We start from the raw sequence: 27,161 nt of genomic DNA, 5'->3' as shown, positions 1-27,161 counted from the left end.
CTATTTAAGTGTTTAAAAAGGGGTGGGGATCTCGAAAATAGCCATTGACCAAGCTTTATTTTCAAAATGACCATCTCCCAATTCCCGGGAGAAACGCTTCAAAGATCCATGTGCATGGGAAGCGTCATCCCATGCAAAAATGACATGTGGGAAGTGTCTGAGACTTCTAAACTCCTCACGCTTGGGAAGCGTCTGAGACTTCTAAAAGACGTTTGGGAGGCGTCTAAGACGTTTGGAAGACCTCTGGGACACGTCTGAGACTTCTGGGAGGCACTACATGTCATGTTTGTATTGGATGATGCTTCCCATGCACATGGATCCGTGAAACGTCTCTCCCAAGACTCGAGAGGTGGCCATTATGGAAATTGGGATTGATCAGTGGCCATTTTTGAGATTATTTTTGGAACCAGTCAATTTCGTACGGAACCAGGGTCGTTCCAATGTTTTTTAGAGGCCCTATTGAGATTAAAATTTGAGACATTGAATAACTAAAGCGATGATTTTTTCTAATGTCGGCCTTAATTTTGCTCAATCCGCAAGCAATTTCACATTGGTTACTCAAAAGACACCACAAGTAACGAGGGTTAGCGCGTTGCGGCGCTGGTGTTGGTTTCTGTAATGAAGCGTGCGTGAACAGTGTTGACTACTAAAGTAAAATTCTAAATCATGGGCCTAGAAATGTTGTTTAAATAGGCTAAAAATAAGTCTAATATATGAAAAGAAAAAAATTTGGAGGCCCTTGTTTTTTGATGGCCTTAGATCTTAGCCTGGATTGATAAGCCTGACGGGCCAACCGTGTACGGAACCATAAAATTTCACAAATGACGTTTAGACTCGATTATGTAGATTATTTATTCTCATGAAACTTGGTAGTATTTTAATCAATTTTTTCTAGAGATAAAAATATGGAAGATGGCTTGAACAGCTGAACTCATGAAACTTGGTAGTATTTGAACTTTTTTTTTCCAGAGATAAAAATATGGAAGACGACGTGAACAGTTGAACACAGAAAAAAGCCCATATGTAATATAGCTAGGGCCCGAATAAGCCCAACTGATAGCATTCCGTGTCATTAACTAAACGGCCCCTCTTTTATAATAGCTATCCATTTGTGTATGAACACCATAATCAAATTCTTATGTTTTTAGGCTGGGGCGGACCCATATGTATTGGTAGGTGGGCAGACATACCCTTTGAAAAAAAAAATTAGTGTATTGTTTAGGGAAAAAAACTCGATCGCGCCCTTGAAAATATGGTTGAACTCCTCATCCGTACCCCCAGAAAATAATTCGTAGGTCAGCTAGTTTTAGGTAAATTGTATATATATTGTACGCCACTGTTGGGTGTCCCCCACCGAGCAATTCTACGACCAACATGAGGGGGATAATCACGTTTCCTAAAGTAAATCGAGTGGTGTTTGGGGTTGATGCATAGACCTCCACGATAGATGCTCATCTCCTTATATGAGTAAGAGATTGTTGAATTTCTTGGGAAGCGTGGGGGATCACAAGATGGAGCTAGCACACCGCCGCAAGTTGTATGGTTTCGTTTGGATTGTAACAGAATGAGACGAGATGACATAGTATAACTAGGTGGTGATGTGGGTTCACAAAATGAAGCTAGAACATGCAGGCCCGTTGCAACGTTTCTGAAGACCCTAAGTGAATCATGAAGTGAAGGCCCTTTTGAAAAATTATCATTTTCAACATATTTAGTAACAAAACCCTCAACATATTAGCCGTTAAAGTTAACCTACCTTGAGTAATTAGCCCTAATTTCGCCCATAAATTCTCCTCTAATCCCAACTCTATGAGTGATTATCAATAGAGCAGGTTGCGATTGGGAAGTGGGAAAGATGATTGCGGCTCTATTTTAGGGATTTTATTGATAACTGATTCGCTGGTTAATACCTCCTTTGTTGCTGCAAGCTTGCTATTATGTGTGTAGGCTAATTCAAAACTGGGCCTTAAATGTAGGACTTTTTTTCTAAACAATTTATCTGGGCTCCTTTAAGAAAACAATTGGTTTAATTTTGCAATTATTTAGGCCTAATACATATACAATATATAAAACCAACTAAGAATTTGAGGCCTTTGATTTTTCGTGATTCTAAACCATCCTAAACTTGTGCAGTTGTGCCTAGGGTGAAAAGCCCTAACGGGTCTGCCTAAGAACACGCGCCTTCTACTCTAAGAAGTAGCCTATGATTTAGAGTCCCCTTTTCTTGTCTATCTAAAAGAGAATAAACACAGATCGAAAACACATTGCAAACATTGTCTTGTCTACTTCACGACATTACTAATCAACTATCTTCATCGTACTAATTGTGATGTCCTTATCTACTAACACCCTTACCAACAAAAGGTAAACATAATTATCAAATACATCACATTGTATTTTCGTTATCTTTACCCATTTTCAATCTATCACCTTTTACAAGTAAGCAAGCGAAATAGAATTATTCCGTTTGTTCCGTAAGTCTGTAATTCCCTTGTAAGCATTATCCATAGTTTGAGTGTAATGAGGTATATTATTGCTATTATATTTCAAAGAATATTGTCGAATGAGTGTAATGAGGCATCTAGTTTCAAAAAGTAGGATGAGGATTACCTTGAAACAAAACCGTATTGAACCCTAAATTAACAGCCGAAACTTAGTACCGAATACTCGATCTTAATTCATCAAGCCTCACTACTGTCAGTTATACATTCAATTAATTGCTCTAGTGGCCATGGTATTGACATTTAGACTGGGTGGTGTGGGCTAGCTCCCCCAGCCACTTCAGCTGTGTGGCGCCCCCAACACCATCCATACTCAAGATCCGCCAAGACGAGGTGCTATGGTTGGTGCGCTATGTTGATGGCGAGCGTTAAAGGGGGAGGAGTGGTGAGCAGCCAATCACAATTGTTTTTTATTTATTTTTCTTTTTTTTATATAATTAATAGGGGCTTCAAATGGACTTTATTTCACACAGTGCAAACTAACAATAAAAAGCCTCACAAACACAATGAATTGATCACTTGTATCCTAACAAATCTGAAATATGTTTCTTGTTTATCTTTTGAAACTTTACACGTTAAATCTCACCATTTTTTTTATTTAGTACACTTAAAAGTTTTAAAATAGGAAAACTGAATTTATATAATCCGTACTATGATATATTAGCCGATAATAATTCATACTAATAATTTGACCAAGGACATTCCTAATTTCACTTTATTTACCAAAGGCAATCCCAATCTAAAGAAGAACTAACCCGGTTAGTCTCTAATAAACAACTAATCAATTGTATCCCAATGGTAATGTTGTATATTGTTTTGAAATAACATAAATAAAAGTTATGATAGATAGAGTTACGTCTAGGGATGAAAAAGGATCGGGTACGGCTAAATGTTAATCCCAGTTCTATATCCGGTTATAAAATCTTGTCCCATTCCCGGTCTATTACACGCCATGTATCAGGCATACCCGTTATGATTTCCATGTATATATATTTTTTATAATTTTATGTCTTATAAATCGGTATAATATATTAAATTATGATAAATAACATACATATCAACATCGCCATAAATATATATATATATATATATATATATATATATATATATATATATATATATATATATATAGGGGGCTGCTAGAATGAAAACCACCCCGAGTTGTAAGAACCGCGAGAACCACGTCATCCGGGTCGCCGTTTACCATGATTTTTTTTTTACAACTAGATGTGTAAATTATAAACACATCCGTAAAAAAAAAATTTAAACGCCCCCCCCCCCCCGAGGGGGTAGTTTTTTACACCACAAGTTTGGTGTTTTTATTTTTTTTTTCTTTTTTCTTTTTTTTTCACCAAACTTGTGATGTAAAAAACTACCCCCTCGGGGGGGGGGGGGGGGCGTTTAATTTTTTTTTTTACGGATGTGTTTATAATTTACACATCTAGTTGTAAAAAAAACATGGTAAACGGCGACCCGGATGGCGTGGTTCTCGCGGTTCTTACAACTCGGGGTGGTTTTCATTCTAGCGGCTCCCTATATATATATATATATATATATATATGTAGAGGATCCTGTAAAAAATGCTCAAAGTGTGAGAAGTGTATTATAACACTATATATAATACTATATAACACCATATAATCACCGTATAACAATATGTAACACCATATAATACCATATAACACTATGTAACACAATATATCATTATATAACAAATATAACACTATAGGTTGTCTAATAGCATGTCTATGATAGATGTATAGTGTTATATTTGTTATATAATGTTATATAGTGTTACATAGTGTTATATGGTATTATATGGTGTTACATATTGTTATACGGTGTTTATATGGTGTTATATAGTATTCTATATAGTGTTATAATACACTTCTCACACTTTAGGCCCTTTTTACACTATCCTTACCCTATATATATATATATATATATATATATATATATATATATATATATATATATATATATATATATAAAAGATATTTGAAAATGTAAATACACTATAACCTTAATTAAAAAAATAATTTTGTCTTTCATAGTATATAAATATAAATAATGTCATGAAAATATATAGTTAAAAGAAAAGTTTATTTAAGTAACATATATATCTACTGGAATAAAGTATTACTACACAATAGTTAAGGGAAAATAAAAATAAAAATTAAAAGTTTTCAAATATATGTTTCGGGTATATGGTTCGGGCAAACATGTATATAATTTCGGATATCGGTTTGGGTATCAACAAAGCTCATATCTATCTCATACCCACAATTTTTTTAAGTCTCATACCCGATCCCACACTCATCGGATGTTGGTATACCCGTTTCGGATGTTTTGGGCTTCAGATATACTCGTCGGGCTCTGGTTCTTTTGTCATCCCTAGTCACTTCTCTAGGAGAGAGTAAGATTGCCCTTAACATCAAAAGTAAAAATTAGAAATGTTATCCGGCAAATTATCAATATATAAAATTATTATCTATTAGTTGGTTATTGTTGGATTAATAAAATCCAATTTCAATTTTAGAATATTTTATATTATAGATAATGATAATAATAATAATAATAATAGAATTATGAGTGTCTGGGAACAAGTAGGTATACCGTATATTGTGAGTACCAAAATGTTTATTAACGTTTGGTGTTTTTAGTTGACTGAAAATGTTATTTAAAAATATGGCTAGGGTTATAATATATAAAATGCATCATTTATAATATTATTTATATTTTTATATTAATATAGGACAGTGCAAGTGTGCAACCGAGAGAAAAACGTTTTATTATTTATATTTTTTTATATGAAAACAAGTTTAAATGTAAACCTAGAAGCATATTATATTGCCTACGGATCAGTTTAAATATTAAGTTATTAATAATAACTAGAAGCATATATTATTGTGTAGGGAGTTTAAAATAATCAGTGTAATATATTAATACAACTGTGCTAATATTAAAATCTGTAAACGAGAATAATTTATTAGTTAACAAAATAAGCATTTGTTATATTTTTATAATAATCTATATAATCTATAAACTTACACATAAACACATGAATAACATACGATCAACTTCCTGAAATTTAATTAGCTGGTTAGAAAAAAACAAAGAAAAATTAGATTTAAATAGTTTCAGCTTTCTCAATTTGACTGATAATAATCCCAACTCAGTTATTGGCCGATAATAATCTGAACTGATCTACTTTCGTCCGATAATAGTCCACCGTTAAAAATACGTTAACGGAGTTAAGCTTTTTTCCGAATTACAAACGGATGTTTTATGGATTTTGATCAGAACGAGGATACAAGTCGATTTATGTAAAACTTACCTCGAAAGGATGCTTCAAACAACTTGATTTTTGTTAATTGGAAGTTTAAACACCTGAATTGAATCACCGTTTTCGTCGTTTGGGACAATATTTCGAGATAAATTTTACATTAATCAACTCGTATCCTCGTTCTAATCAAAAGTCCTAAAACATCATTTGTAATTCGGAAAAAAACATAACCTCGTTAAGCTATATTTAACGCAGACTATTATCGGCCAAAAGTGGACCATTCAGATTATTATCGGCCAATAACTGAATTAGGATTATTATCGGCCAAATTAAGAAAGCTGTAATTATTTAAATCCAATTTGCCAAAAACAAAACGTTAAACTAGGATGTCATCATTTGGTAAAAAAAATTATGTATGTAAGTACGTAAGTACATGGTTTCAATTTTTTATATTATTTAAAGAGGTTTTTTTTTTTTTTTTGGTTATTTATTATGTAGCATGCTTGATGGAACAAAATAATTAAGGACGGATTAACTTTTTATAAAGCGTAAAATAGATTCCACAATTGAGCCATTTCATGAAGCGTAAAATAGATTGTTCATGAGCAAGTTCAACTAGCTCAAGAGTCGAGAGTATTTTTTTTTTTTTTTTTTAAATCAAATTACCATTGTTCTCGATTTTTATAAATTTTCAAAACAAAATCAAAACCATCTTACATGGAAGAGTGTGACCTTTTATATGTTAAAACGTGATTCACATTAAATGACAAAAAAATTGATTATTATGATTTACTAAATTTGTTCCCCGCAACGATGCGGGATAAAGTAATTTATTATGATTTACTAAATTTGTAAACATGATTATTATAAAACTTAGAAAACTTATTTCCAAATAAGGCATTAGTATATGTAAATTATTGTATATTATCTGATGTTGAATGTTGAATATATTAATGATGAGCAATGAGAAAAACTTTACGAATTATAGAATATTTTTAAATACAGTTTTAAAATAACAATAATAATATTAATAATAGAAAATAACAATATTATTATTATCATCATCATCACCATCACACACACACACATATATATATATATAGAAAAGTATATCGTACAATTGGCATTAACGTACATTACATACGTGATTAGAAATTGCACGTTCATAACATGAAATCGCATGTTGAAAATCAGAGCTTCGCATGTTCAAAAAAATAACCATTTTCGCATGTGTGTATATATAAATCGCATATGTGTATAAAAATCACTATCACATGCTATAGAAGATGATCCAAATCGCATGACGTTCAATAATACCAAAATCGCATATTGATAATGTCTCGCGTACGCAATGTACGTTAAGCCCTATTGTACAATAACCGGCCTATATAGATATATATAAATTTAGTTTTGTCTTTCCATTATTAGTATTTTGGCAACACACTCGTTAAAGTAGCTCTTGTCATGTTCTTTCCAACTTTCCACCATATCAACTTTTCCATTTATATACAAAAAATAATGTTAAGTTTTGAACATTTCTAAACTTTTAAAAAATTATAACAAAAGCATGTCTCTATTTTTTTCTCATTCTCTCTTTATTTTCTCACGTGTCGTAATCAAGCTGTTAAAATTTTCATCTTAAAATGACCACAACAGAAGAATTTCATTGTTACTCCGTATACACTTTGAATGTTTAACATATTTTTTTGAGTTAACTTTCGTTTTGCTCTCAGTGAGTTGGTCATTTTAACGGTTTTGCTCCAATAGTTTAAAAATAGTCATTTTCCTCCCTGATCCTTCAAGTTTGTCGCCAGTGTGCTCTCTGGCTCTAACTCAATTAAAACGTTCAATTAAAAGTAGGGGTATTTCGGTAGTTTACTCCCTGACTCTAACTCAATTAAAACGTTTAGTTAAAAGTCGCAGTAGTCGTGGTCGGCAGGCAGGGCCGACCCTGAGAATTCATGTACCCTGTTCGAGCTCGAAAAAATGTGCCCTTAGGCCCTGAGAATTCATGTACTATGTTGGTGTTTGTATGGATGTACCCGATTAAAAAAAGATTTTATATATACATACCGGGTTTTTTTCATAAAAAAACGTGCCCCTCAAAATATCGGGCCCCCTGGCCGGTGGTCCTCCCCGCCCACCCCCAGGGCCGGCCATGTCGGCAGGTGGTAGTTGTAGATGGTGGTGGATGGTTGTGGATGGTGGTGGCCGGTAGAAAGAGTGGTTGGAAAGATGGGAGATCAGAAAAGAATTACTTATGTACATGTAAATAAACAAGTTATAGGTTTATTTAGGTGAAAAGACTTATATGTCCTTGCTTTTATCTATAAAATTACCAAAATACCTTTCTAGTTAATGGATTTTTGGATGGAGTTAGAGGCAGGGAGTAAAATGACGATAAGTTAGAAAAATCAGGGAGGAAAATGACTATTTTTAAACTATTGGGGCATAACCATTAAAATAACCAAATTACATGAAGCAAAATGGAAGTTAACGCAAAATGGAAGTTAACTCTATCTTTTTATAAGCTAGGTTATAAAGTTTACACTATCAAAAAACATATATTAACAACCGGTGCTTTGAACATTTATTCTAAACATCTGACTAATGTTTTATGTATATATACTGATTTTAGGAACTTGTGAACTTGTAATTGCAGATAAATAAAAACATCTCCAATTTGTCATAATTACGATCACATGATAAAGTTACAAACTAGTCAACATTCTAAGAACAATATTATTGATTCATTCCAAGTTATATATTCGGTCAAAGATTAGTATATAACTAAAGTGGGAACAAATATAATGGAACAAGAAAGTGACATTTTTCATTGACTAGAATGTGGTATAGATTGTTCAAACTTCACAAAGATTTCAGACTATTTAGAATGTGGGTTTGGACTTGACTAGCATTTGTTCGACAAGGGTTCGGTCAGTTTAATTGTGGTTCGGTTCGGTTATGATCAAGGTTTGGACTGTACTAGCATTTATCGTTCCTTTGATTCTTTAATGTATCAATGGTACGGTCAAGTCTTGTTTCAATGTATGAATGGTACGGTCAAGGCTTGTTTCAATGTATCAATGGTAGTATTTATGGCACATTTTAGTGCTTTCAAACGTATTTAATTATGCTTTGTTCTGCAGTAATTTTTATTTTTTGTTCTGCGTTTTGCTTTGCATTTTAGGCAATGTGTTTTCTTACCCAAAACAATTGCATTTTTTTTTATTTTTTGTTCATTATTTTACCTAGTTTAGTGTAAAAATATACCTTATCAATTTAGTTGCTTATAAGGCCGGTGGGTGTGGCATGGCGCCACCCCGCCACATCATCTTCGATAGCGCTCCCTAGGGCGCCAAAGACCACATCGAGCAAGTTAAGGGGGGCGCTATGATATGCTCGCCAGTGTGTTAACGAGGGTTAAAGGTGTGTACAGGTGGGGCCCACCTATTTTCAACCAATAAAATCTTTTTTTTATTTTGTTTAATAGGGAGCTTTATACCACACCATGCAAGTTAAAAGGGAGGGGCTTTAAAGCCCCCCATATGACATGGCGTCTAGGTGGATCTGACGTGGCGTGATAAAGCCTCTAGGGGCTTTATACCACACCCTCCAGCCTAAGAGTTTTGTGTAACTTATTTAATTTTTTTAATGACGAATTTCTTTTAATCTCTATCGTCTGTGGGACTTGAACCCAAGATCTATCCCTTCCAAACTCAGATGTTCAAAGATTTTGTATGTATCAATGGACCACCACCCTATTGGTTAGTGTAACTTATTTAATTGCCATGTATTTTACATGTATCAACTTGATGAGCATAACAATTGCAGTTACTATTGAAATAGCAATTAGAAAGGCATTTTTTAACACTAAAACTAGCCTATACTACTCTACTTTTAAGAACAATTTATGCTTTTATGATCTTATTAATATTCTTGATAGTAATTAGTAATAGTATATTATAAATACTAACATCGATCCATATTGTTGTTAGTATGTGTACAATAACTAGTGGGTTTACCCACGTCTTATGGTGGGGATGTAGTATGTGTAAATTCAAAATCCCAGATCTAATGATACTAGTGATGTTTCTAGCTCCATGAGCATGCATGCAATCTCTGAATGTTACTATATAATTTAATTAATTTAATAAAAGTTTTAACCCGTTAAAAATAAAATATTATATATTATCCCATGATATATATCAACAATTGTCCATTTGCACGTCAAGATAATTTTACATTCATTTAAATACTCTTAATAAATTAAGTAACATTTTTATTTTTTAGGCATATGGGGTTATATCTTATGATTTAGTTTTTGTTTTTTTTTTAACTTGATTTTGTACTTTTAACCCAATTTTTTATTTTTTGCAACTTTAATGTAACACCCTAAAGATTAATAACTTGAAAACGACGTAGCGAAAATATGAGCCTAAAAATTTTCTTTCTTTATTAGCCATATAACATACTTGATGTCTAATACTATAAATATTTAATACTTGACTAAAAGGTTTACATCGTTCATTCTTAGTTATCGCATCCATTTACATATAAAATCCCCAGTTATGTGACTACTCTTCCCGTACAATTCTTGCTCTTGACTCAATCTTCAATCCTCCAATACTTTATACCGATGTTAATCTGCATAACCTACATTCACCACAAACATGCACATCATTAGAATTTGATAACTACAATTCATAATGTATCATACATAATTAAATGACCACGCCGCATTCTTTCTATTCTTGCAAGTCCTTTCGATCATTCTTCCACGTGCAATCTAGCATTCCAATTCCTCAAAATTGCACAACGGATTTCAATAGCATACCTATAAATCTCATTTCATTCTCAAGGCATATGATTAGCAACTTAATACTCAAACGTATTGAAGCTATGTATACATCTATTCAAGCCCCATTCCTTCGTGTACCATAAATACTACATCGTGTCTACGTATATCCATGTGTATACTTATAGTCATCTAATACATACACCCTTACATATGTACATATATACAGGCTCATACGTAGCACTTACACAATTCAATGTGGTTTACTGACGTGTCCTAATTACAACCTCCTAGTAATAAAACATGAGTGAACAACTTACATACATACTTACTCCTATTTATAATTACTTAAAAGTTTCACATTTTGAAATGAAATTCAACCTATACATACTGGCCCACAAACTTAATTTCATTTCCCCGCACACTCGCTTACACACCCCATTCTTACTCACGCTTCCTAAACGCTTTTTAAGTGATTTCGGGTACATTTCGGATCTTAAAGATGAGTTACGTACTCACCCGTAGCTTACCAAGCCATTTGGTAGGGCTGATGTACATTATAGAAGCTTATCGGGGCTTGTGATGGGTTCACGAGGTCCGAAATCAAAGAAAAACAAAGAAATGCATAACTTTACATTTTGCACCTGACCTCCACCGTAAGCTACGGTGGCTGCCGTAGCCTACGTTGGCCCTTAAAGTGGCTACGGTGAGAAGGGACTGCCCTATGGCAGAAGAAAAGTTTCAGCACCCACCGTAGCCTACGGTGGGCACCGTAAGCTACGGTGGTGCCCAGATCAACTTCCCATTTTAATAATAAAACTCGCATAACTTGTTCGTTTTGCATCCATTTCACTTGAAACTTGTTTCTAATTGTCCATAAAACATTTTCCTACGTGACTGACTAAAAATCCTTACCTTGGGTCCTTAATCTTTACAAATTTCATTACCGTTACATTACCTATGCGCATTTATTCGACCCGTTTAATTCCAACAATTTACCTTTGTCTTAGAATTCTACCTTCGTCTAACTAAGTCCATACTTATCTTAATACTCTCATTCCTTACACAACCTTACATGATTTCTCCACATTCATAAACATGAAAATTCTATGTATATACTAATAAGTGAATCGGAATCACTTACCTTAAGCGTGCGTATTCGTATTTGTTTCCTTGCCTCATCTTGACTCGTTAGCTCTCCATGCTTGAGTCCGCTAATATTGTTCATATCCTTTTCATATCACCACATTCATATCATGGTTAGTATATATATATAATAAATCATACATACAAACGCTCATTTCTTTCCATACATACATAACTTTGACTTTCATAAACCAAATACCACATACATAAGACATAGGTTGATAATCCCTTTGTTTCACATTCACGCAACTCCAAGATCATCATGCACAACACATAAGTGATATAAACACATCACACGATTTATCTATGCTTAAAAATTTGTCCAAAAGCTTAAGCGTGGTATTAATTCGTTGTTGACTTTTGAAAGTCAACTGTCTAGCCTACATACTTTCAACTTATGAACATGTATTCATTTTAAAATGGTAGACAATTGTATTAGCATCATACACACTTCCGCTCATATCATATGACATATACTCTTACATAGTCAAATAGTTGTATACTCATATACATTCATAATCCGCTCCATCCACACTAGCATTTCCATTAATTCATAACTAACACTAACATCATTCGAATTCACTCTTTTCTTAGATTCTCATACACTCCCCATCTACTTCTTAATCGCGATTAAGACAATTAAGTAATTCATATATGTGCATTACATCACTCATGCATATAACACAACTCTTAGATTATACTTCTACCCAATTACTCATTAACTACTTTCACATATAGAATTTCATCAAGAACATACTTATTATGGTATTTTACTACGAACCTCGTCATTCCACAGTTCATTCATAATGTCAAGCCACTTCGTACAAATCTCATATCCTAACATCACTTAGACATTTCATCAAACACCTTGTGTGCATACCTAAATCAAAGCATAATGTACAAGTAGTCTATGCACATTCTTCCTATTTCATAACATGAATGATTATGATCAATCAATTTCACATAATCTTTATCCCATATCAATTTATCTAACAAGACTCCATTATATACAAGTCATACATCAAGATTACACCCATTTACATCTACATAATCATCATATTTCATCATACTATTACCATAAATGGGTTTTCACTTTTAGTGCATTATTTAACCAAATTCAAGCATAATTCTTGTTCTATGAGGTGATTCTAACTTACAATCATACTGATTTTCACATGAAATCAAGGATTGGTTGCAACTCACTTTCTATAAAATCACCAAATCATGAAATTCAACTTACCTTTATGTTAAGCACACTTAGATGATGGAGAATTTGTGTTCATGCATACAATCAAGCTTCAATTTCCCTTTCAATTTTACTGATTTGGTTAAGTTGGAGGGTTTCCCCTCTCTTTCTCTTGCTCCTGTCGACGCCCTCACACACCAGTGTGTGTGTGTTTGGATTTTTAAGTTTTGTTTATGTATATCATCTTTTAATTCACCTAGTTTGGCCCCTCATGTTTGGGTATTGTATTTTAAGGGTAAAAATCTATCCTTCAAAACTTTTACTTACACTTTAACTAGGTTCATACTCCTAATTACCATTGTAAAAATGATTAGTTTTATAAATACTTATCTTTATCATATTCACTTATAATAAGGCTTTGGGGTGTTACATTTAACCCCACATAATTTGTTTTCTTTTTTTTTAAGGAAAAATTACAAGTTTTGTCCTTTATCTTTATAGTACTTTACAGGCGGTGTCCTTTTTTTCAAATGTTGACAGGCGGTGTCCTTTAGTATGTATTTTGTTACAAGTTTTGTCCTTTCCACCCAACCTGGTTAGATTTTCTTGTTAAATATGGTCACATGCAAGTCACTTGAGGGTAGTTTAGTCTTTATACATATAAAGGACAATTTTTGTAACAAACAATCCAGATTATCCATCCCCCCTCACCCTCTCTCTCCCTTCACCTACCACCACCACCACTACCGTCTTCACCAACACCACCATATGCCGCCGGCCCGCCGCCACCGCCACCGCCACCACCAGCCACCTACAAAAACCCCAACACCTTCTTATCATTTTCTCTACCCATTCGACTGCAATCCACCATATGCTCAAACATCAAACAAAGTACACAATCAAAAAACATATACCCAATGAAAAAAAATGTTCTTTGTGGCTTAACATTGATGTCCATTCATATATCAATCAAAAAACATAGACCCAATGAAAAAAAATGTTATTTTTCTTGTTAAAAACTACCTAAAAGAACATGGTGAGCACATCCGAACGGGAAACAAGAACAGTAACAGTGGCCTCAACATCCCCTTGATTACCACTGCTCTGTTCTTCTTGTTCAGGAACTATAACTGTTTCTTCTTTGGCTTTAGAAGACCTTATCTTGTTCAAATTCGAGAATCTTGTTTTGGACCACAACAGATGAATTAGGATAAGAATTGGGAACAAACCTTATTCTCATCACATCAACTTCTAGAACAATCCACTAATCACCATCAATGGCTTCCTTCGACAATTTGGCCCCATGGAACTTCATATCCCTCATAACCGATCCATTTTACCCCGAGACATCATTCGCCAGAGAAACCAACTCCGCCCTAACCCCAGCTTTACAGTAATCGCTCTTCAATCAACCCATTTATTCAATCCCAGTTATTATTGCAGTCCTACTCCTTCAACTGTAACCGGATCCAGATCTGGATCCGATCCGGTAACACCTGGATCCAAACTTCATTTATTTAGATGGATCCGACCAACTTTAGGCGTATGGTGCAGGAGGTGACTGGAGTCAAGCTACCTGACGGGAAGTTGCCGGAGTTTACGGTGTTGAAGCCGGAGCCGCTCAATTCAATTCAATGTCTCCACTAATCAACCAGCCGAATAGGGAGATGCAAACGTCAGTGTAATAACTAATCAAGATTGAAATCAATTCTTCCCCATGAACTGAAATCATGTTTCATTCAAAATTTTGTGAGTTAACACGACACAAGGTACATGTGTGATTCAATGTTTTTACGTCTATTTCTGTTTGACAGGTTCGTCGCAACGCGCAGGTCCTAGGTCGAGTCAATGTTGGTGTTCGCTGTCGGTGGTGTGACATTGGTACTATTTGATATGGTTTTACGCCCTGCCGCAACGCACAGGTGCTTAATTCTAGTTAAAATAAATAATTAAAACAGATATAAATACAGACACAATTTGTCCTCATCTTTTGATGGGTTCATGATCATGGATTCAGTTTATGATCATGACTACAGGCTTCCAAGTCCATATTCTAAGAACATAAATATCATTATTTAATTAAACATTTCAGTCAAAGATGGTGTTTGAAAATGAGTAAATGGTATTAGGAAATCCAGTGGGTAATGAGAGATGTTTGCTATTGACTTGAACATGGTCCAAAATTGCTTTCATGTCCAGACTATAAATCTATTTTTTTATAAAAGAAAACCTATAATTAATTTTGGTGTTGAATAGATAATTGATCAAAATATCAAACGTCCGATGAAGCTACTAGTTCGATTGTTATGATGACTGGGTAATTGTAGCTTTTGCATAGGATTCTTTTATCCTTTGTTATATCTACTAGGAATGTGGGATGGGGTGAGTTGTGATTAGAGTTTATCGTAACGTTCTAATTTATCCTTGTTAATATTTTTAAAAAGCACTTGTTAATATTTTAAGAAGCACTGGTTAAAAACTATGATGATGATAGTTTGTATAGTTGTGCCAACTTCTATAACAAGTTGTATTAGAGTATAAGAATTTTTAACTATATATTAGTGTGAACACAATTAGCTAGGTTGACTATAACAAGGTGTATTAGAGTATAAGAGCATTCACATCCAATCCATTAAATTGTATGTGTGAAGTTTTTATAATGTAAAGAGTATGAAAAGTGGTTGTGAGTGGAGGAGAGAGAAAATGTTACTGTTTATAGGGCTGTAAACGAATCGAACGAACACGAACGAGGCTTTGTTCGTGTTCGTTCGTTAAGGAAAAAATGTGTTCACGAACGGTTCATGAACACTTATCGAACAAGATTTTACGTTCGTGTTCGTTCATTAAGGAAATGAGCGTGTTCACGAACGGTTCACGAACACAACTACACAAGCGAACACAAAGAAATTTGGCGAACGCGATGAAGGATAAAGGTGGATGGCCCAGAGAGTAACACTAGAACTTGAATCCCTTATTGTGGAACGGAGGTAGATCATATTCGTCGATGTAAATAATGAGAAAAGAAAGGAAAATAGTGCATAAACAAGGTGAAAGAGGGTTTTCTAGTTTAATTGTTAGGGTAATGATATAAATAAAGTTTAATAGTATAAACAGTATAGATAAAATATATGAAAGTATAAAAATCTTTAATTAAAACACGAATATACGAACATAAACGAACGCAAATGAACGAGTGTTCACGAACATCTTACCGAACGTTCACGAACACAATTGAACGAACGAGACCTTTGTTCATGTTCGTTCATTTAACTAATCGAACGGAATTTCTTGTTCATGTTCGTTCGTTTATTAAACGAACGAACATAAACGAACTTCCCGCCAAACGGTTCACGAACTGTTCGCTGAACGTTCGGTTCGTTTACAGCCCTAACTGTTTATCTGTATATTTGGGGGGACACTGTTCACCCATTATAATTTTTTAATATATTTTGAAATTGATTGTGAGTGAAGGAGAGAGAAAAGGTAATGATAAAGGTATAAAAAATATTATTTAATTAAAAAGGAGAGAGAAAATGTAGTGTTTTTTAGTGTAATTTAGGGTGAAAATTTGATGGAATGGATGTGAATGCTCTAAGAGTCCCCGTAGCGGGGCTGGATATGGCGCTGGAGGGTGGGATAGCGCCTGCCAACACCATTACAATTGGAGCTATGCGGGTGAATTTTTGAAGTCTCGCGAAAAATATCACGCCACAATTTTCCTCCCCCACTCACACACATATATTTACATACATATGTATGTATAATAGAAGAGGTTATATACCTCGTTACCACTACAACCTCTTGTAATATAACTCTCATAAAGCTCTCTCTTATATTTTTTTCGCCACTTGTCTCGTAACTCCCACGAAAGGTTACACATACCCTAAGAATTTTGAACTATATATTAGTGTGAACACAATTAGCTAAGTTACATATCATTCCTTTATTTATTGGTCTACTTGTCATTATCATAGTGCTTAATTTGGTTTTGTTTTATTTTATTTAAGGTAGGTAAAAGTTCAAATTTGACGATTTTTAATATAACCTATATTCCTATAAGTAGTAGATTAAGGTAGCTAAAAGTTCAAATTTGACGATTTTTAATATAACATATATTCCTATAAGTAGTAGATGAGGAGAAAAAATAAATTAAAGGTGAGAGGGGTACTCCCCTCAACTCCTTTTACCGGAGCCAATGAAATTCGTTCATATCAACTCCACTCTTCAATTCCCCTCAAGTACTTAGACCGTGGGGTATGGTGGGGTGGGGGTTTGGGGCATGGGTTGACACGTGGACTTCAAGGAGCACCGCTGGTGAGTGACGTGTTGGGTCGGTGTGGCAGGGCGTGGCTAGCCCGCATGGGTTGGCCAGTTTTATAAAAATTTAAAAAAAGCCTAAAATTAAAAAATACACACAAAATAAAAAAAAGCCTAAAATTATTATTAAAATTTCCTAAAAATTACAAAATCCTAAAAAAAAAAAAAAGGATTACAAAATAATAAAAAAAAGCCTAAAGCGTTAGGTAGATTTCGAACAGGGCAAGCTTGTCAAACAGCTTCCGCTCCTTGCCCCGGAACTCGATGTTGGCCACCGCCACCCGGTCTTCGTGACTTATATCACCGCCCGGGACGCTGTCGTAGTAGGCTTTAAAACGGTCGAGCTTCGGTCGTAGTTTGCGCCACTTGTGTTGGCACGCGTTTAGATTGTGCCGGTCGTTCCCCACGTTGTGCAGTAACTAGCGAAAGCTTCCGGCCAGTAACAGGTCTCACCGGGTTGGCGGCCCTTCATCACGTCCACGACGCTCGTGACAAGTGCTAGCTCTTCCTCGTGCGTCCAAGAGGCCATTTATCAAGTGTGGGTAGCGGGTTCGGGTAGGTTGAGTGAAGGGTTGGGGTAGCGATGTGGACAGGCGGTGGGGGGGGTTTATAGTAGTTGGGTGAACTGTTTGGCTTGGCCAAACGGTTATTTTTTTAAATTTTAAACCTAGCCAACCCAACAGAGAGAGCCGGACACGGAAGACCGCTAGACACGCCCAACGCCCGGGCTAAAACCCCGGCCCAAGGGGCCACGCCGAAACCCAAGCTCACCCGGGGTGGTGACTTGGGCGTTTGTACCCAACCCACGCCTCAACCCCGCCCCATTCCCCATAGTCTTAATCACAAGGGGAAGTTTCACCTAAACCATTTAAAAAAAGAAAAAAAAAAAAGGAAAAATGCATGATTGGGTGGAACCCCTCTCTCTCCCCTTCCCTCCTCTCCCCTACAAGCAGTGACTACTCCCCGCACATATAACACTCCGCGCGACAAGGAGTGCCTGCAACGGTGTTCCCCGCGCTGCAGCCCGTTCACCCTAATCGCACGAACACAAAGAATTCTAAAATGAGTGGTTTATTGGTGCCGGATGAATATTTAAAACGTTAAAAAGCCTAGATATTAATGAACTCTTAACCTCTAACACGTCCATATTAGGGTGCTTCGTACTCACTAGATGGCTATACAATTCCATAACTTTATGCATTTGAAAAATAGTAAACTATTATTTTTTACAACTACCACAAATTAGTCAATCAATTACATAAGACTGGAAAGTATATTTTACTTGTTACAAAATCATTAAACTTATCAAAATATAAGAATATACGTATAGTACAATAGCTTAGGCATAACCACTGTTCACAACATCAAAACTAGAAACATAAAGAAATCCTTGAGGTTTGTTGATATGGTTAACATTTTTAGGTATATTTTCATGATCATTCATACAACATGATACTAGACTCTAGTCGGATATTTTCATATTTCATGTCCTCGCCTATAGTAAACCTAGGATAGTGCGATATGCCGATATGCGTTACCCACAAGTATGTTTTCATTTCATCATGCCATATCTACTCTAGAGGAATTAACCAAGAAATTACATGCATCTAGTGGTCTAGTTACTAAGATTACACGGAGTGGTGAGCGTTGTGGTGACGTGGAAGGTTACACCACGCTGGCACACCACTTCGTGTCTTGCTGTAGTGGTGGCGTGGTTATGGGGGCGGTAGAAATCTCACCGGCGTGGAGGGGGAAGACTTGATAACATGGTGGCTCTTGATTGGTGGGTGTTGTTTGGGTTGATTTTAATTGGTTGATGTTTAATTTTTTTTTATTTTCATAAAAACGCCACTTTCGTGCCTCTCCAACCCCGTGTTTTTTTTACTATGCCCCTTGGTGACGTGACTGTCACATGGCGCTTAATGTCTCCTCTTCATACTCTCCCATACCGTATAGTCTATAGGGATGCCCCTTTGCTAACGTGGCTGCCACATAACACTTAATGCCCTCTTTTCATGTCCTCCCACACCGTATAGTACTATCTAAGGGTGTGCAAGGGCTAAAGATCAACCCGAATCAAAGGTTTGAAAAAGATGAGATTATATAATTCTAATACTGGAGAACTAGTTATTAATAAGAAAAAATATATACAAATTGGACCAATACATACAAGTTCATATCAGTTCCAAACTAGTCTTAGATTAGATCACTGGTTTGGTCGTTCTAAAGTCTAGACCATCTTATAATGATGCACTTAATCTAATTATTATATGACTCTTAATGGCACATGTATTCAATGATGTAGATATGAAATTTAAAAAAGTAGAGTTTTTTCTATATAATTTTCTACTTTAGATGGTTGATTATAGTGATAGGAACGATTTACTCAGAGCATTAAATATTATGAAAACACGTACAAAAGAATCAATAATTTTTTTAAATATAAATAAATGATAGAAGCCACCTGGACTTAACGTGTGCCCTAGAGCAAAGGGTAATTTCGTGAGTGCCATAATCATGCATAAAGATCAAATAATTACGCAACTTATATGATCGTTTCACAATCTTTATTATTACACCCATACGTAATTCTGAAACTTATATATAAAATATTACGCAACTTATATGATAATCACACAACCTCTTTAATAATTACGTATACACATAACTACGCACGTTATACGCATAATAAAATGATTTTCTTTAGTATAATAAGACTATAATCAAATTAAAAAGAAAAAGATACTCAATTTTATTGTATATTTACAAAAAGAAAAGGTGATACATAAACTTATTTAATTTAAAAAAAAATGGGAAACTTCTTTTTGCTCTTTCAGATAGCCTCCGTTAAAGAAACCTAGTGTAAAGATTAAATACAAATGCGTTGTAACATATAAAATGTCTTTAATATGAAAAGTGAAGAGGGTCTTTTTCTAATTTTTTTCATCTACTTAAATATGATATAATTTTAAAATGTAAAAAATAATATTAATAATAATTATTCGTGATTTTGCACTAACAGAGTAATTATTTATCAAAAATCTATTGAATACCCAATATAATAAAATTTTATACGACCCGACTCTCCTCGAACCGAATCAAAAATATTATTACATATCAATAGACAACTGATACTTTTATGTTCCTAAAGGTCTGCCACGTGATATCTGTATGGACGTCTCTAATCTCATAGTTTTTAGTCATGTGTGAGAAACAAACTGTGCATAAACAGATAAATCATAATAAAAACTATGACATTAAAATGTCAATGCAGATATCACCAGTGGCGGATCCAGAAGCGTAAATTTTTAGGTATCCTTTGTCTATCGCTATGAAATAATATTTTTTGGTTCGGTTCGAGTCGGGCCGTATACAATTTTGATGGGTTTTTGAATTGATTTTAATAAATAATATAACTTTTTTCTATCAATATGTTTTTAGTGAAACATATATCATCAAATAAGTTATTAAAAATAGGGAAATTGGATTTTAACACCTCAAACTTTGAAGAATTGGCCGATAACACCCGCAACTAATACTTTGATCTGTGACACCCCAAACTTTTAATTTTGTTTGTCATTTCACCACTCAGTTAAAAAATGAGTAACTGAGTTAGTCTTCCATCCTAGGTGGCATCCTACGTGGACTATTTTTGACATTATTAAAAAAAATGATAACACAACAAATGCTAACTAACATCACTGCAAAATCCACCGTCTTCATCAACCATAAAGCCGCAGGTATCCTCAACAAAGCCATAATCCACCGCCCCACGCAATTCCTCACTGCAAAATCACTCTCCGACACTCAAAAACTCCTCGGAATCACCATCCCCACCCTCTGTTTCATCCGCCGTTACCCCACCCTCTTCATCAACCACCCACCCTCCATAACCATTATCATCGCCGTCATGAGGTACCGGAAAAACAAACCCATCTGAAAAATCGAGCACTCAAACAAACGCCTCCTCTATAGAGAAATCGATATACCTGTTAGATCTATGAATAAAATGATCACTGGAAACCCGATCTCTGTCTCCGATTTCAACCAAAATGTCGCCTCTGTACAACAAATAGGGTTTCACCATCGCCGGAACCCTTGTTAGTCGGAATAGATTGAAATTAACTCTCATCGCTGGATCTGTTAGTCGGAATCGAACCCAAAGAACTCTCATCGGTGGATGTGTTCGTCGAAATCGAACCTCAACTCTACAACCTTCCTCGTCGGGGTACATCTCTCACCGGTTGGGGTTGTTTGAACATTAACTGGAAAACGAGCTATAAGAGTTGGGGTTGTTTGAAGATGTGATGGTGGCGGGGGTGGAGGTATGCCGGCGACGGTGAAGGTGAAGGTGATGTGATGCTGTTGTGGTGGTAGTATTTAAGAAAGAGAGAGAGAGAGAGAGAGAGAGAGAGAGAGAGAGAGAGAGAGAGAGAAAGAGATGAACATGGGGATGGGTGGCTGTGTTGGTGGTGAAACTGGTGGTGGTTGGTGTTTCTGATGTAAAGAGAGACAGGCAAGATGTAACTGAGTGTTTCATATGTTAAAGGGGAGATGAAATGAGCTTTGCCACGTAACTTCCATGTCATTAAGTCCACGTAGGATAAGTCTTGACACATAGGCGTAAACACTAACAAACTTCCATGTGTTTGCCACGTCATGGGTGCCATGTAGGATTAATGATGCCAGCTAGGATGGAAGACTAACTCAGTTACTCATTTTTTAACTGAGTGGTGAAATGACAAACAAAATTAAAAGTTTGGGGTGTCACAGATCAAAGTGTTAGTTGCGGGTGTTATCGGCCAATTCTTCAAAGTTTGAGGTGTTAAAATCCAATTGCCCTTAAAAATAACAAATATTAAGCTGTATAAAATGAAAACAAGTAATAAAAGATAGAGAACAAAAGTGTAAGAGTAAAATGTTAAAATCGGCCATGACTTTTGATTATATTTGCTTGTTTTATTCAAAAGGCAAAAATGTTTTTCATCTTAACAGATGAAATAAATCGAGCTAGTGATTTAGATTGACACTAAAATACAAACCTAAAATACTTAAATGTAGAGAAAGATCATTTTAAATGAAACAAACAAATATGACTTAAAAGGATATCACAAATATGTTTGTAGTAGCTTATAATGATTATCAATGGTTGTTCAAACATGAAAACGACAATTTGTTTTGAAAAAAGAAAAAGAGAATTCAAAAAATCACCTCTCACGTATCTAGATGTTCAATCGTGGGTTTAACGACTTAAGCAACAAGTAAACCTTCTAGAAAATTGTAAATTATTTAATGATTTAAGCAAAGTAAACATTCTAGAACGATCTCAAATATCTGCTAATTTTCATGTCAAAATTAGTTTATTTCTTCTCCAAAAGAAAACAATAAATATTACGATATGTCGATATAATAGAAACAGGTATATTGAGATATAATATATAGAGGAGAAAGATTTGTTTGAAACTACCTTTATTGCGAGAATCGTGAGAACTAGTGAACACAACAAAAAATAACTAAAAAATATAAAAAACACACAATTTTTTTAATATTTTTTATAAAAATCGTTACTTTTCGTTAATATTTTTTTTTAAAGTTTAATTTTTTTTGGATACTAAAAGTAGCGATTTTAATAAAAAAAATTTGTGTTTTTTTTAGATTTTTTTTATGTTTTTTTGGGTTTAGCTTGATGGTTTAGTTATTAGCATTTAGCTTGGGGGAGGGGGGGGGGTAGGTTTTGTTTAGGTTTTTTGTGGTGTAGTGGGTTTATTTTGTTATGTTCACATTGATTTTCGTGGTTCTCGCATAAACCTTACCTTATTTGTGACTGTATACGTGTCAAGACGGTGGTTGTCGCTGTTGTAGGTTTTGATAGGTGGGAAAGGGTTTTGGTGATGCCTGCTAAGTTGTGGTGGGTGGGTGTTAAGAGATGAAGAAGGTGGCCCTACTTATCTTTATAAGTGTTTAATTTATTAATGTTTGGGTAAATTACAATTTTCGTACTTTATGTTTGTATCGGATTGCAATTGATACCTTTTAACTTCATTAATGTCACAATCCTTTATTTGGAAAACTCATTACACTGTACGTCATTTAACACTAACCAGATTAAAAATTTCAGTTAATTGTGACATGTGTCTTGCACATGAGGGTAGGTTAGTAAATTTACAAGTATATTTAAAAAATGTCTTTTTTTTCTTTCACTTTCACAGCCACCCAACACAAAACCTTATCACCTGCTTTCATGTTTAAATAGATATTCATAAGGAATGGTAAACCACACTCGTTTAACAGGTGACCAATAAAACTTGAACCAGATTAAAGGTATGTCCCGAATTCGTAGACAGTAAATTAAGTCGGTTAATGGGTTACTTCTCGAGATTCCAGTGCACCCGAATAATCCGATCTAAATTTCATCTGAAAATAATTAAATATTGATTTGGGATTATTATTAAATATATAACGTTTGCTTTGTTGTATAAAAAATTGTCATTGTTGATGTTGTGTGATCTGTTGTGGTGGTGTGTAATTCATGTTTGTTGTTTTGGATGTTAAGAGAACCATCATGTATTATGCAACCATTATAACTTATAAGTTGTATGGTTCATGTTTATAATTAACCCTTAAATCTTGATATTGGATGGTATGAGAACTAACAAGAGTTTGTATTATACTGGCCACATAGCCCACTAAAACGCTCTCTTTTTCACATTCGAAAGTACAAATAATGACATACTATTTTTTTAACGAAAATTGGGCAAGACCCGTTCGTACTGTAAACAATTCCTCTGTTTTTAACAAACATCATTCAATTAAACTTCTACGACACTTTTTCAAAAGAAATAAAAGTTGTAACCATATAAGACTTAACACAAGGGTTATGTCCGAACGACCCAAAAAGATTTTTAAAATTTCAAACTACTTACGAACATCCTAAATCATAAAATTTACATTTACATTACAAAAATTATTTGACCCATTTCAAGAGATAACTTGAACCGGAAGCGCATATATGGATGATGTGGTGTGTTCGAATCCAAGCTCGCCATCCTAAGCATGAGATTTACCTACATCCATAACATAAACTTGCATGTTAGTTCGGATAAAACGTTATTACTAATTCATTGTTAGCTTTTACCGCATTATTTGACCCATTACCGAGTCACTTCATCATAAATCATCATATTTCATCCGACCCGTTCTCACGGATCATGCATATTTTTACTTTCTCATTTATTATTCTCCACTAGTTTGACTTATAAAAGTCAACACATAGTTACCTTAACATCATAACAGATTCATCCTATTTGACCCGTTTAAATACGTGTTTAATACATCATCAAGAATAACATCCTTTTCATACTTTAGACCCATTTGCACAGGTCGTCAACATACTTTTTCTCCTTTTTCTACTATCAATTCATATTAAGGCATTTTTACTAATGATTCCCGTATAAAAACATCAAATAATTATTCACAAAAGAACTAACATAAGATTCTACTTTCTACATAAGCGAAGTTCATAAGAACTTACCGTGGTCTTGCGTTGCTTGTGACTTCGAATGACTCGTGCCTTCTTTTTTCTTCGCGCCTATATGTCATAACTTTACACTTTTAGCTTTCGTATGCTTTACGTCATATATGCATTAGTACTTATTCATCATGGCGTTAAACGACTAAGCATACATCCATTTTCATTTCATATCATCATTTTATGAAGAATTCATGTCAAAGCATAACTAAATCCTTCTAAGACATTTCATCAAACACATGGCGTGCATACTAACTATGAAGCATTAAGTACAAGTACTTAAAGCATGTTTTTCCCTAATTCATCCATTAACTCACATAAGCATTCTCAACTTCTCATTTCACCACCATGAGCATATACATATTGTTCTAAATCATCTATTCATCAAAATATCATCAACATTAATCTAATTTAGCATGTAGAATTTCATAAATTTTGATCATCTTTGACACACAATGTGGGTTTTACCCTAATTCATCATCATAGAGAAATTCAAGCATAATTTCAATTCATACATGTTCATATCATCATGCATTCGTGTTTGATTCCATACGAAATCACAAATTTCACATAACCCACTAAATCAAATATTACCAAATCATGAAATTTGACTTACTTGATGTCAAGAACACTTCAGGGATCATGAATCTAAACTCATGCATAAAAAATCTAGCCTTAATCCTCCTTAATTTCTTGGATTTCTTGCAAAGCTTGATGGAGAAGGGTTTCCCACTTCTTGCTCTGTGTCTCGTACTCACACACATACCCACATAAACTAGTCTTTTTTTTAAATCAAATTTCATTCCACATTTACACATTTAGCCCCTTGTCTTTTAAAGTTTGCTCATATTATAAATTTTCCATACTAACTTGGTTACTTTCCTTTGATTAACTTCATTTACATAAAAGGGTTTAAACTTACTATTATTTGTAAAATTTTCAAAATGATAAAATCTATATTTACCATACCTTATCATTAAATCGTCACTATTAATTTATTATACTATGACATACGAAATTTAGGGTGTTACACCCACCTTTTGCAGCCGAATACAACCCTCTAAAAAACCCGAATCTAGAATGGTTTGGTTATTGGGTTTTATTTATATCTTTGAAAACCTGAGGAACACAACTTGATAAACTCAATACCCGACAAAACAACCCGAAGAATGTCTCTTATAGTAACAACTAACAAGTAATACACATTCTATCATTCTATCAATTATTTAACTTGGTACATACAACATATACGCAAAACAATTTTATAGATTATGTATGGTTTTGATTAAGATTTATCCAACACATGTTCACATATTGCACATTAGAGCATTAGCCAATCATGTATGCATATCATGAAACAAACCGAACACGTTATCAACATCCCGCTGCAACGCGCAGGTTGGCGTCAACTCATTATTGGACAAAATCCAACCGACAGAAAGAGAAGAAAATTGAATAAAGCCAAATTATAAAGTTTACAAATAATAAGGCTAGAAAATGGAGAGCCGCCACAAACACGGACAAAGAATCTAACTTATCTTTTAATCTTTCTCTAAACACGGACAAAGAATATGAGTATCTTAACTCTTCAAATATATACATCTTTAAAAACAATAATAAAATATTTTTTCCACAGTAGTTAATTAAAAACTGTATTTTGATGGAATGAAGATCGCGTTTGAACAATTATATTTATATCCCGTTAGAGAAAAATATCAAAAGGTTTAGTAGATAATAAAATAAAATAATTAGAAAAGAAAATGAGGTGATGGAACAAGCAATTATTTACATACCATTAGTTAGCAAGATTTTTGTGTATGCGGGTATATCTCATGTTTTGGGGTTTTTAAAGGGGTATTGGATTTTAATAATCCTATGTTTCACTAATTGGTCGATAATAATCTCAACTTCAAAAATTACCTACAACAGTCCCAACTTGTAAGATTTTGGCCACCAATGATCCTTGTCTAACTGGGTTATAACCCAGTTAGTTTTTTGAAGTTTTGAGCGGCGGAGAAGGTCACTAGAGGTTGGAGATGACAAGTGGTGGTCTCCTTTGGTGGTTTCAGGGGGTAAAGAAGGTCGTCGGAATAAGTTGCAGGTCACTGGAGTTGCGTAGATGGTGGAAATTTTAAACTTTTGAGAAGCGGAGAAGATTACAGGAGGTCGGAGATGATTGGTGGTAGTCTCGTTTGGTGGTTTCAGGGATAAAACGGGTCGCCGGAATAAGTTGCAGGTCACCAGCCCAACAAGGTTATAACCCAGTTAGACAAGGATCATTGGTGACCAAAATCTTACAAGTCGGGACTGTTATAGGCAATTTTTGAAGTTGGGATTATTACCGGCTAATTAGTGAAACTTGGGATTATTAAAATCCAATACCCCTTTTTAAAAACAAA

General features: G+C 34.5%; 2 long non-coding RNA genes across 2 annotated transcripts; both read right to left on the bottom strand.

Annotated features, from left to right (window-relative positions):
- Nucleotides 1–10,262: 10,262 nt before the first annotated feature.
- On the bottom strand, nucleotides 10,263–13,120 carry LOC110870914. The gene is made up of 3 exons (XR_002553344.2): nucleotides 12,972–13,120; nucleotides 11,730–11,816; nucleotides 10,263–10,443 (listed from the first exon to the last, which is right to left on the bottom strand). It is a non-coding gene; the product is annotated as an uncharacterized LOC110870914 (long non-coding RNA).
- A 10,956-nt stretch (nucleotides 13,121–24,076) lies between these two features.
- On the bottom strand, nucleotides 24,077–25,531 carry LOC110870913. Its single transcript, XR_002553343.2, has 3 exons — nucleotides 25,379–25,531; nucleotides 24,766–24,822; nucleotides 24,077–24,298 (listed from the first exon to the last, which is right to left on the bottom strand). It is a non-coding gene; the product is annotated as an uncharacterized LOC110870913 (long non-coding RNA).
- Nucleotides 25,532–27,161: the final 1,630 nt, after the last annotated feature.

This window comes from Helianthus annuus, chromosome 7 (genome assembly GCF_002127325.2).
Source record: "Helianthus annuus cultivar XRQ/B chromosome 7, HanXRQr2.0-SUNRISE, whole genome shotgun sequence".
Taxonomy (NCBI): Eukaryota; Viridiplantae; Streptophyta; class Magnoliopsida; order Asterales; family Asteraceae; genus Helianthus; species Helianthus annuus.
This window is presented reverse-complemented; position numbering and strand designations above follow the sequence as displayed.